Source organism: Panthera onca, chromosome A1 (assembly GCF_046562875.1).
Source record: "Panthera onca isolate mPanOnc1 chromosome A1, mPanOnc1 haplotype 2, whole genome shotgun sequence".
In the NCBI taxonomy this organism is placed as follows: domain Eukaryota; kingdom Metazoa; phylum Chordata; class Mammalia; order Carnivora; family Felidae; genus Panthera; species Panthera onca.
In genome coordinates, this window is record NC_138339.1 from 29,287,162 (window position 1) to 29,298,704 (window position 11,543).

At 41.1% G+C, this 11,543-nt stretch overlaps 1 pseudogene; it reads left to right on the top strand.

Annotated features, from left to right (window-relative positions):
* The first annotated feature begins 7,346 nt into the window (after window positions 1–7,346).
* Window positions 7,347–8,496, top strand: LOC132680112 (L-lactate dehydrogenase B chain-like; annotated as a pseudogene).
* The last annotated feature ends 3,047 nt before the right edge of the window (window positions 8,497–11,543 follow it).

An 11,543-nucleotide genomic window follows, 5' to 3' on the forward strand; every position in this document is an offset into this window, starting at 1 on the left:
CTCTCTCTGCCCCTCCCCCACTCATGCTCTGTCTCTCTCTCCCTCAAAAATAAACATTAAAAGAAATCTTTAAAAAAGATTTTTAAAAAATCCTTCAAAAATGAGGTTGAAATAAAGATACTTTCAGACAACAAAAACTGAGAGAATTCATTGCCATAAGCTATGTTTAAAAGTGCTTCAAGGTGAAAGACAATAATATCATATCGAAATTTAAACCCACATAAAATAATGACTATTACCATAAATGTAAATATACAGATAACTATAAAAGACACTCATTTTTCATTTGTTAAAGTGTTTAAATGCTTATTGGCCTTTAATACAAACACACAAACAAAAAAGTACTGTGAGGATTATACCTTACTGAGAAGTAAAACCTATTACAATAATAGACCAAAGAAAGGAATGGGGGGAAGGAAGTATATCGCCATAAAAATTTTAAATTACACGGGAAGTAGCATAAAATCAACTTTTTACCTCACCCTCTTACACTCTCTGATTGCATCAAATCCGAACGCACCTAATCTTCGTCCTCATCATGATTTCTAATCTCTATTCTTCATCTGTACTAGCATTATTTCCTTGTCTTCTCTCTCACTCAGCAGGACCCTGTGGCCACAACATAGAATCCAGATGCTACAGTACTGACGGTTGGACGTTATCCACTGCACAACCCACACCTTACAGATAAGGAGAATTCAGACCTCCAGCTTCTTTTCCTGGAACAGTGCTCCTACCATGATCTTTCATTTCCATGATCAATGCCGTTCGCCTTGCCAATCCTCACACGATGCAAACATCGCCATTCAATTTCTCCAGCTTCATCTTTTTATACTCATTGCTGCAGCTGATTGCTTAAGAAACTAATTAAGAACATCAAGGGCCTCGATTGCCGTTTTCTGCACCCAGCCAACTTCAGCCAGGCTTTCAGCACTGCTCCTCACTCCTTTGTCCATTTGTAGCTCCTCAGTAGAATTCATAACTTCAATCTCAGATGCTTACCTTTCAGTTTTCCTATATCTTCATTTGTCCTCTTTCTTCCTGTGGTAAACATTTGCATCATTTTTTATTTCCAATACTGGAACTGTCTGCATACCTTCCTATATTTGGGGAATTTCCCATTGTGTTAGCAGACTTCTAAAATAGCCTCCAAGATTCCTAGCCCCTGCTGTACACATACCTCCCAGTTATTCAGACACTAATACTGTGAACTCCTAGTTATTCGAATATTAATTTCAGATGTAATGAAGTCCCCAAATCAATTGACCTTAAAATGGGAGATTATCCAGGTGAGCCTGACCTAATTACACTAGCCCTTTAAATCTGGATCTAGAGATCAGAGACAGAATGTGAGAGAGATTTGAAGCCTAAGAGAGGGATTCAATGAGAGAGAAATTCTCCATTGCTGGCTTTGAAGATGGAGGGGGTTACATGGCAAAAAATGCAGTCTCGTCTCTGAGAGTGACCCTTAGCTGACGGCCAGCAAGGAAACAGACTACAATATTACAACCACAAGGAACTGGATTCTTCCACGACCACATGAGTTTGAAGGAGGACCCTAAGCTCTAGATGAGAATGAAGTCTGACCAACACCTTGATTTGAGATTTACAAGACCCTAAGCAGAGCACCCAAGACTTCTTGCCTATAGAACTATGAGCTAACAAATGAGTGTTGTTTTAAGCCACTAAATTTGTGGTAATTTGTTATGCATCAGGAAAAAAAAAAAAACCTGCTACACTCACCTTTTATGTTTGGGTAAAAGCAGAAAATAGTTCCTTGCAGGACGTAGGCATTTGGTTCAGGTATTGTCTCTGTTAAAAACAAGACAATAGGGGGGCGCCTGGGTGGCGCAGTCGGTTGGGCTTCCGACTTCGGCCAGGTCACGATCTCGCGGTCTGTGAGTTCGAGCCCCGCGTCGGGCTCTGGGCTGATGGCTCGGAGCCTGGAGCCTGTTTCCAATTCTGTGTGTCTCCCTCTCTCTCTGCCCCTCCCCCGTTCATGCTCTGTCTCTCTCTGTCCCAAAAATAAATAAAAAACGTTGAAAAAAAAAAAAAAAAAAAAAACAAGACAATAGGCCCAAAGTGGAATAGCTTATGCTAAGCCCCATGTCACCAAACTGAGACTTAACTTGATTACAGCTTGGGCTCTCCCAGAATGCAATTTAACTCAATCAGGAATCACCTGATCAGCACCAGTTAGGTAATCTGCCTGACAGAACCCTGCTGTTCCCTAAAGGAAAGTAACTTTGCAATAACCAACCCGCTTTTTGCCTCCAGTAACTCCCTTGTTCCTGCTCCCTTCTGCCTATAAGAGTTTTTCATTTTGTACTGCTCCTCGAAGTTCCTTTCTATCTGCTGGATTGGATGCTGCCCAATTCAAATCAATTTTTGCTCAACCTCTTAAAATTTTTAATATGCCTCAGTTTATCTTCTAACAGTTTTGGTATCAGAAGAGGGAACCGAGGAGACCCTAATGGTCCCCTGGAGCAGCAGAGCAACCAAACCTAGGTACCGGTGGAGCCCCTTGGGTTGGCTGCTTCCTCACTACCTCTGGAGGTGGGCTAGGTGGGAAACTGGCCGGAGTCAGACTGGATCCGACTTAGAAACTGGTCTGGGTCAAGCGGGGTCCAACTTAGGAACCAGAGCGGGTTTAGGGTGAGACCGGGTCTGACTTAGAAACCAGACTGGAGGAGCTTACACTAAGCCCCATGTCACCAAACTGAGAATTACAGTTTGAGCTCTCTGAGAAGTAGAATCTTAGTCAGGAATCACCTGATCAGCCACCAGGTAGGTAATCTGCCTGAAGGCACCCTGCTGAACCCTAAAGGAAAGTCACTTTGCAATAAACAACCCGCTTTTGTGCTTCATATAACTTCTTTCTTCCTGCTCCCTTCTGCCCTTAAAAGTCTTTCATTTTGTACAGCTCCTTGGAACTCCTTTCTATCTGCCAGATTGGGTGTTGCCCGTTCAAGCAGATTTTTGCAGAGTTTTAAGATAAACTCTTAAAATTATTAATATGCCTCAGTTTATCTTTTAACAGCTCTCAGATCCACTTGTGCCATACTCAGAAGCCAATAGCCCTATAAGAAGGGGATTGTAATGTTCTCACTCCCCCAGTAGTGTTAGTAATGGCTGCTGAAAATTGAGTCGCCCACATAGACATGGTGGCCATACAGGTGGCCAGCTAGTAACAAACAATAAAAGTCAATATTCCCTAGTCTTTATCATGAATAATCTGTGGTACTGAAACATGTTGATTTTTCTCTTCATTCACTTGTTCAACAAACTTTCATTGACCACACCACACACTACTTTTTCCTAAGCATTAGTAATATAGTGGTTTAAAAAATGGCAGGATTAAGGCCCTGTCCTCACAGAATGTGGTAGCTTAAAACATGTCCACACATTTTTGCACATTCCTCCCATCAAGCCCTGAAATATGATTAGCCTTAGTAACTCACTTCTTTTTAAAAAAATTTTTTTAACATTTATTTATTTTTGAGAGAGCGAGACAGAGCACAAGTGAGGGAGGGGCAGAGAGAGAGGGAGACACAGAATCCAAAGCAGGCTCTAGGCTCTGAGGTGTTAGCACAGAGCCTGATGTGGGGCTCGAAATCATGGACTGCGAGATCGTGACCTAAGCCGAAGTCAGCCGCCCAGTCGACTGAGCCACCCAGGTGCCCCCTTAGTAACTCACTTCTAATGAACTGAATACAGTAGAAATGTTCTGAGTGACTCAGTGATAAACAGTAATACAGCTTCTCCTTGGCTTTCTCTAGGACATGTGTTCTTAGACCCCATTCACTGTGCTGTGAAGAAACCCAAGCCAATAGTCCCAGCTGAAGTCTCAGCTGATAGCCACTATCTACTACCAAACATGTGAGTTTTTGAGATGATTCCACCTCCTCCCCTTGTCTGGCTTTAACTGAATGAGAGATGCTGAGTGATAATCACCTAGCTAAGTCTAGTCAACCCTCAGACCCATGAAAGATAGTAATAAATGACCTTTTTTGCTTGTTTCATGCCACAAAGTTTGAGATGGTTTTTTATGCAGCTATAGATGAGTTTACAGTCTAGTGGAGGTGAGCAGACATTAAAGAATTATCCAAAAAAATAAAAAATAAATTTAAATATATGGGTACCATGTTCTCTCTCCTTCACTGGCTCATAAGACATTACCCCGTCCTAGCTTTTCTCTCCCCTCTTCCTGGCTTTCCTGTCCTTTTTTTTTTTTTAATGTTTATTTATTTATTTTTAGGAGGGGAGGGACAGAGAGGGGGAGAAAGAGAATCCCAAGCAGGCTCTGCACAGTCAGCGCAAAGCCGGATGTGGGGCTCAAACTCATGAACCGTGAGATCATGACCTAAGCTGAAATCCAGAGTCAGACACTCAATTGACTGAGCCACCAAGGCACCCCTTCCCTGTCCTTTTTAATGGCATCACTGTCCTGACAAAAACAAAGGCTGAGAACTTGGGGTCATTCTTGACCCATTTTCTTCACACCCATATTCAGTGGCTTCCCATATCCTGTCAATTCTATTTCCAAATGTGCCTCCCATCTGACTCTTTTAGCAATCTCACCACCACTTTAGCCCGGTTCAGGCCCTCAAAATCTTATCCCTGGTTTATTTAAATGACTTCTCCAATTGGTCATTCACCTCCTGCCTATTCATTGTTGTCACATACGTTCTTAAAGTACATTGCCTAATTTTCCCTCCCTTACTAAGGAAATCTGTACTATCTCTTCCCTGACTGGGAAAATACAGTACAAATGTCTCAGGCCCTTCATGAGCTACTGCTAACCTATGCTCTGGCTTTGCTTCCCACACAGCTCTGTTATTGCACACTACACCCCAGATAATCCAGACTTCTCAATATACTGTAAACAAATCCCCTCTTTGATGTCTCTGAGCTCTCTATCCCTCCATTAGAATGTTTTTTTCCTTCTTCTTCTTCTTTTCTTTCTTTTTTCTTCCTTCTTTCCTTCTTCCTCCCATGATCTTCCAAGGCTCCTCCAGCAGTGACTGTCATGAGCCCTGTGAGTAGGTCATAATGATAGCTGTGGCTGGGATGGTTTGTGGCCCACCATCTCACACAACAGAAGTTATGAGTTTTAGCTAAACACATGGCCAACTAGACACTACAGTTCCCACCCTTCTAATGCAGCTTGACACAATCACATGACTAAGTTCTGGCAAATGGAATGTAACAAGAAATAGTGTGTGCCACTTCTGGGTTATACCTTTAAAAGCAATAAGCATACTCTTCTCTGACCTTCTCCTTCTCTTGCTGGCAGGGATGTGGTAAGAGCCAGAGCAACCATCTTGGTCTTGGAGATGAAGCTACATGTCAAAAGTGATAGAGATACCCTTATAGCCCTGCACCTCCCAGCTCTGGACAGAGAAATAAACCTCTACCATGCTATGCTACTGAATTTGGGGTGGGGTTTGTTTTCTGCATCGGCTTAATCGATGCCCTATAAGGCAGCTGATCTTTAGTTTGTTATGTGGCAGACTCTGTGCAGCACATGAGGAAACAAATGTTAGAGGTGAGGAAACTGAAGTTCAGAAAGGGTTTGCAACTTGCCCAAGGCCACACAGCTAGTAGGGAATGTTGACTTCATTCTGAAGACAGTTGACTTCAGAAACTGTACTTTCAATCACTACTTATCCCTTTGCTCTGATCCACATGCCTAAAGGCACAGACAGACCTCCCTGAGGTTTTCCAAGTGACCCCATAAACACTTAGAAACATGCTTTGTATGTAGTAGATACTCGATAAATGTTTGCTGGATGGATGATTGATAGGTGTTAGGAAAACAGGCTTTTTGAAGGTTCCTAACTAGCGTAATAGGATTCAGTTAACTGTTTCTGGTTACCCAGCAGCCCAGCAGTCCTATTTTATACAGAACACTTCTGGGTGCTTAATACCACTTTCCTCCCTGAAGAATATCATATATTGCAGCACATTTGGTCCATGTCTTTATCCATCTACACAATCAGCTGAGAGCCTATATGAGCTTAGCAGGCAGTTGGGGGAAAGCATTCAGCTCATTGCAGTTATCTGTATTTATTTACACAGCTGTTCTCCCCCTTGTTCAAGCAGAAGACTCTGGCCCAGAAATCAGAGATGGAAATAAAATTAGGGGGCTTTTTGAAGACTGCTGTGTAGCATCCTGCGTCCTGGGTTCTCAGCAGGGATGTAGGGTGCAGCGACTTTCAAAGTCTTCCTTTGTGCTGGGTCAAGGGTACTAGTACAAAGTGAATAGTGCTGGGAGCTTCAGGCTGTGGGAGAGGTTATTATAAAGTACTGACATCCTGCTGTGAGGCCTGGATGTGTTCCCTTCTTTGGGGCTGTTATCTGGAGCCCTTCGATAGAAAAGGAGAAGAACAGAACGCCTGAACTGTCCTATGGTTGCCTCCCACCCTCCCCTGGGAAAACTTTGAGCCGTAAACACAAATCAAGAGGAAACTAAAGAATAGTTTTTTAAGGGTCTTCAAATAGCCAGTCTTTATTTTTTCAAGTGGGGGTATGGTACTAGAAGACAAAATTAGAGCCAACTTTCTTTCTAATTAAGTTCCATGGACCTCCCAAACTTCAACACAGATACTGTGATGAACATTAACAAGCTCTTAAGTGGAGTGTGCTTGAACTCAGTAGCACAAAGATAGAGAATGAGTTTTAAAATGAAAGAAAGAAAAGAAAAGAGAAGAAAAGCAAGGAAAGAAAACCACACACACACACACACACACACACACACACAAAGGCCATGAAAGCTTTTTGTAATCATGACTTGCATTAGTTCTTTAGGAGGTTATGCAGTAAAGCTGAATTCTTTTTCAGCAGCACATTCAAAAATAAATTCACTCTTCTGATTCCAGTAATGACGTACATTTAAGATGATTCTTTCTCTTCCTATGGGCACCTACCATATTAACATAGCGATTTAAAAGTAAGCAGTATTTTGTTTCAGAACATATGTTTGGGAAGAAAGCCCCTGCTCTGGAATTCCACGGAACCATGTGTCTCGGGGTGGGGCACAAGAGTTGGAGGGCTAAGGGGGATCTACCACCTAGAAGAACATGTGGATTAGGAGGAGCTCAGTGATCCTTGAAGAGACATGTTCCATCCAAAAGGCAGGTCAGTTTTAGTGCAGCCAGATCTCATGGGGTTGTAGAACAGGTGTAGGGTAGATGAATGGCCCTGGATAATTCCAACTTCAAGTTCAGCAAACCAGAAGAGGTGCCAGTCTTCCTCTCCCAGTTTTAGGGTCCACAGCAATAATCCCATAGACACCATCAAGGATAAGAAAAACACTCTATGGAGAGTCACAACACAGCTGACATTGTCTTCTTCACGCGACTCTTACAGCCGTTTCTCTCTGGGCACAATGGCAACTCTTAAGAAAAAACTGATTGCACCAGTCACAGAAGAGGCAACTGTCCCAAACAATAAGATCACTATAGTGGGTGTTGGACAAGTTGGTATAGCATGTGCCATCAGCATTCTGGGAAAGTCTCTGGCTGATGAACTTGCCCTTGTGGATGTTTTGGAAAATAAACTCAAAGGAGAAAGGATGGATCTGCAACATGGGAGCTAATTTCTTCAGACACCTAAAATTGTGGCAGATAAAGATTACTCCATGACCACCAATTCTAAGATTGTGGTGGTAACTGCAGGAGTCCACCAGTAGGAGGGAGAGAGCCGGCTCAACCTGGTGCAGAGGAATGTTAACGTCTTCAAATTCATTATTTCTCAGATAGTCAAGTGCAGGCCTGATTGTATCAGAGCTGTGGTCTCCAACCCAGTAGATATTCTTACATATGTTACCTGGAAGCTAAGTGCACTACCCAACCACCATGTGATTGGAAAGGATGTAATCTGGATTCTGCTAGATTTCTCTACCTTATGGCTGAAAAACTTGGCATTCATCCCAGCAGCTCCATAGATGGATTTTGGGAGAACATGGCGACTCAAGTGTGGCTGTGCAGAGTGGCGTGAATGGGGCAGGCATTTCTCTCCAGGAACTGAATCCAAACATGGGAACAGACAATGACAGTGAAAATTGGGGAAGGAAGTGCTTAAGATGGTGCCTACAAAGTCATCAAGCTGAAAAGGATACACCAGCTGGGCTATTGGATTAAGTGTGGCTGATCTCACTGAATCCATGTTGAAAAATCTATCCAGGATTCATCCAGTGTCAACCATGGTGAAGGGAATGGATGGCACTGAGAAGAAAGTCTTCCTGAGCTTTCCATGCATCCTGAACGCTCAGGGATTAACCAGTGTTATCAACCAGAAGCTGACAAATGATGAGGTTGCTCAGCTCAAGAAAAGTGCAAATACTTTGTGAGACATCCAGAAAGACCTAAAAGACCTGTGACTTCTGGCTTCTAAGCCATAGAAATTTAAAACTACAATGTGATTAACCATGAGCCTTTAGTTTTTCATCCATATACATGGATCACAGTTTGCTTTTATCCTCCTAAATATGTGAATCTGAATTGAAGCCATGCTTGGTTTAGTGGTTGCAATATGAGCCCTTGAACAAATAAAATTAACTATCCCAAAAAAATTTTAAAAAGAAAAGCACGATGGAGAGGGAACTATGCATGCAGGTTGGCATCACTTTGGGGTTAGTTAATTTGAGGTGAGTCAGACGGAGCCCAAACTGTGAGATAGCTGCCAAGAAAGATGCTATCTTGAAACAAGTACCACTGGAAAAAGCTGAATTTAGTGTTGAAATTGCTACTGGAAGCAATTGAAGTTTGAATTAAGGATTATTCATGAGATTATATTAAAGATTATTTCTAAATCATTTCAATGAAGGAAAATACACCCAAAGCAATGGAGAAATTTATCTTTATAATTTCTCTCATATTTATGTTGGGGTGAGAGAATATTCCAAAATAATTAGTGTAGGGGATTTGTCGAAGGCAAGAAGGGCTTTGCCTATGGAATGAACTGAGGTAGAAGATAAAGATGTCTGTGTGACTTCTTATCTTATTATGCCTTTCATCTTAAAAAGTGGGATAATAATTTGCTCATACCAGCATCAAATTGTTAGAAAGGAAATCTTCAGTTTCCTTTTCTATGGAGGGGTAACTTTTAAGGTCTTGCTCCAACCCCTTAGTCACTCCTCCTTCTTGTCCTCTGACAAGTTTAAGAAGAATAAAATCGACCTTCTTGGCTGCTTCTTTCCTTCCTTTTTTTTTTTTTTTTTCTTTCGTTTTTTGCTTTTGCTTTTGTTTTTGTGTTTTTTTTTTTTTTTTTTGGAAGTGAACAGACTACAGGAGCATTGGTTCCAAAGTCTTACCGGGACAGCTCCCACCTTAAGAGGTTACCTCTGATTCGAGGGGGGCATATCTGTCTAATTCTAAGTTTCAGTTCACAAGCCTATTTGGAAGTATTCTTAGCTATCCAACTCAGCCTTGGTCTCTAATAAAAGTTATACTTTTATTTCCCATACGCCTAACTCTTTACATTTTTTCCCAATTTGTTCAAAACATGGACAGAGGGGGGAAAATGCTATATGTTGGTCTCCTCAGAAATCCCAACAAAATAATTAGATATTGGAATGTGTAAGCTAATTTTAAAGAATATATGGAAACAGGCATGCAATAGCCGAGACAATCATGAAAAACAAGAGCAGTGGGAAAAAAAGGTCTTTATGTTATAAAGCTACAGTAGTTAAAACTGTGGTATTGACACATTGGATATGCAGACATATCAATGGAGCAGAGTAAAAAGGCAAAAAATATATGTGAAAATTTAATAGTTATAAAGACAGCATTTTAAATCAATGGAGAAAAGAAAGATTATTAAATAGTGTTTGGGCTGCCAAATGGAAAAAAAAATTAGGTTGAATCCCTACTTTATTGCAAGATAATTTCAAGTAGATTAAATATTTAAATTCAAAGAATGAAATCATAAAAATCCAAGAAGAAATCATTGCAGTTTTTTATAATCCTGCAGTGGGGAAAACTTTAAATTTTTTTTTTATGTTTATTTATTTTTGACAGAGAGAGAGAGAGAGAGAGAGAGAGAGAGACAGAGCATGAGCGGGGGAGGGCAGAGAGAGGGGGAGACACAGAATCCAAAGCAGGCTCCAGGCTCCAAGCTGTCAGCACAGGGCCCAACGGCGGGCTCGAACTCACAGACCTCGAGATCATGACCCAAGCGGAAGTGAGACGCTCAACCGACTGAGCCACCCAGGCGCCCCGGGAAAACTGTTTTAAGTACCATAAAAACCTCCCCTACATTATAAAAGGAAATATTGATCATTTCAATTTTATAAATATCAGAATTTATGTACAACAAAACCCATAATAGCCTTAATCAAAAGATAAATGACAAACTGGTCAAAATTTTAGACAGTTAAATCGCAGAAGAGGGGCGCCTGGGTGGCGCAGTCGGTTAAGTGTCCGACTTCAGCCAGGTCACGATCTTGCGGTCCGTGAGTTCGAGCCCCGCGTCAGGCTCTGGGCTGATGGCTCGGAGCCTGGAGCCTGTTTCCGATTCTGTGTCTCCCTCTCTCTCTGCCCCTCCCCCGTTCATGCTCTGTCTCTCTCTCTGTCCCAAAAATAAATTTAAAAAAAGTTGAAAAAAAAAAATTAAATCGCAGAAGAAAAGCCAAAATGTCCTAATATATGCACTCTATAAATCAGCGAGAAAAAACTAACAACTCAATAGATGAAGAGGAAAAGTAGAAATGGCTCTTAAAGATATGAGAAAATGCCCAGTATCATTAATCAGAAGAAACATGTAAATAACTCTACAATGACTTGTCATTATTTTACCTATTAAATTGCCGAAAATAAAAATCCACATAGAACAATACATGGAGGAACCAGCACAATCAATACATTATTGGTGGGAGTATAAATTGATAATCTTCTACTAAGAATAATGTGATCATATCAATTACCAATGTACATATGCTCTTATCCAGCAATTCCTCTTCTAGAATTGTATTCTACCAATTGATTGCACATGCGTAAGATGACACATATACAGTATTCACTGCAGCACTGTTTATAGTGGCAAAAGATTGAAAACCATCTAAATGTCCATTATCAAGAAACTCGTTGTATAAATTATGATAGATCTCATTAGAATATAACCTCTGTGAGGGAAAGAATTTTTGTTTGTTTTTTCACTATATATCAGAGCTTAGAAAAGTACTTCATGTTTTCAATAAATATTTGTTGAGTATATCCATACAATAGAATTCTAAGAAGCAAAAGAGAATGAAGAATTTTTTTTTTTAATATAGGTGTAGAGGGCGCCTGGGTGGCTCAGTCCTTGATGTGTCTGACTCTTGATTTCAGCTCAGGTCATGATCTCATGGTTTATGAGTTCAAGCCCCACCTCGGGCACTGAACTGACAGCATGGAGGCTGCTTGGGATTCTCTCTCTCCTTCTATCTTTGCTCCTCCCACGTGTAAGCACGTGCTCCTTCTCTTACTCTGTCTCTCAAAATAAATAAATTAATGTTAACAGATATATAAAATAAATAAATACACATAGGTATAGAATTATGT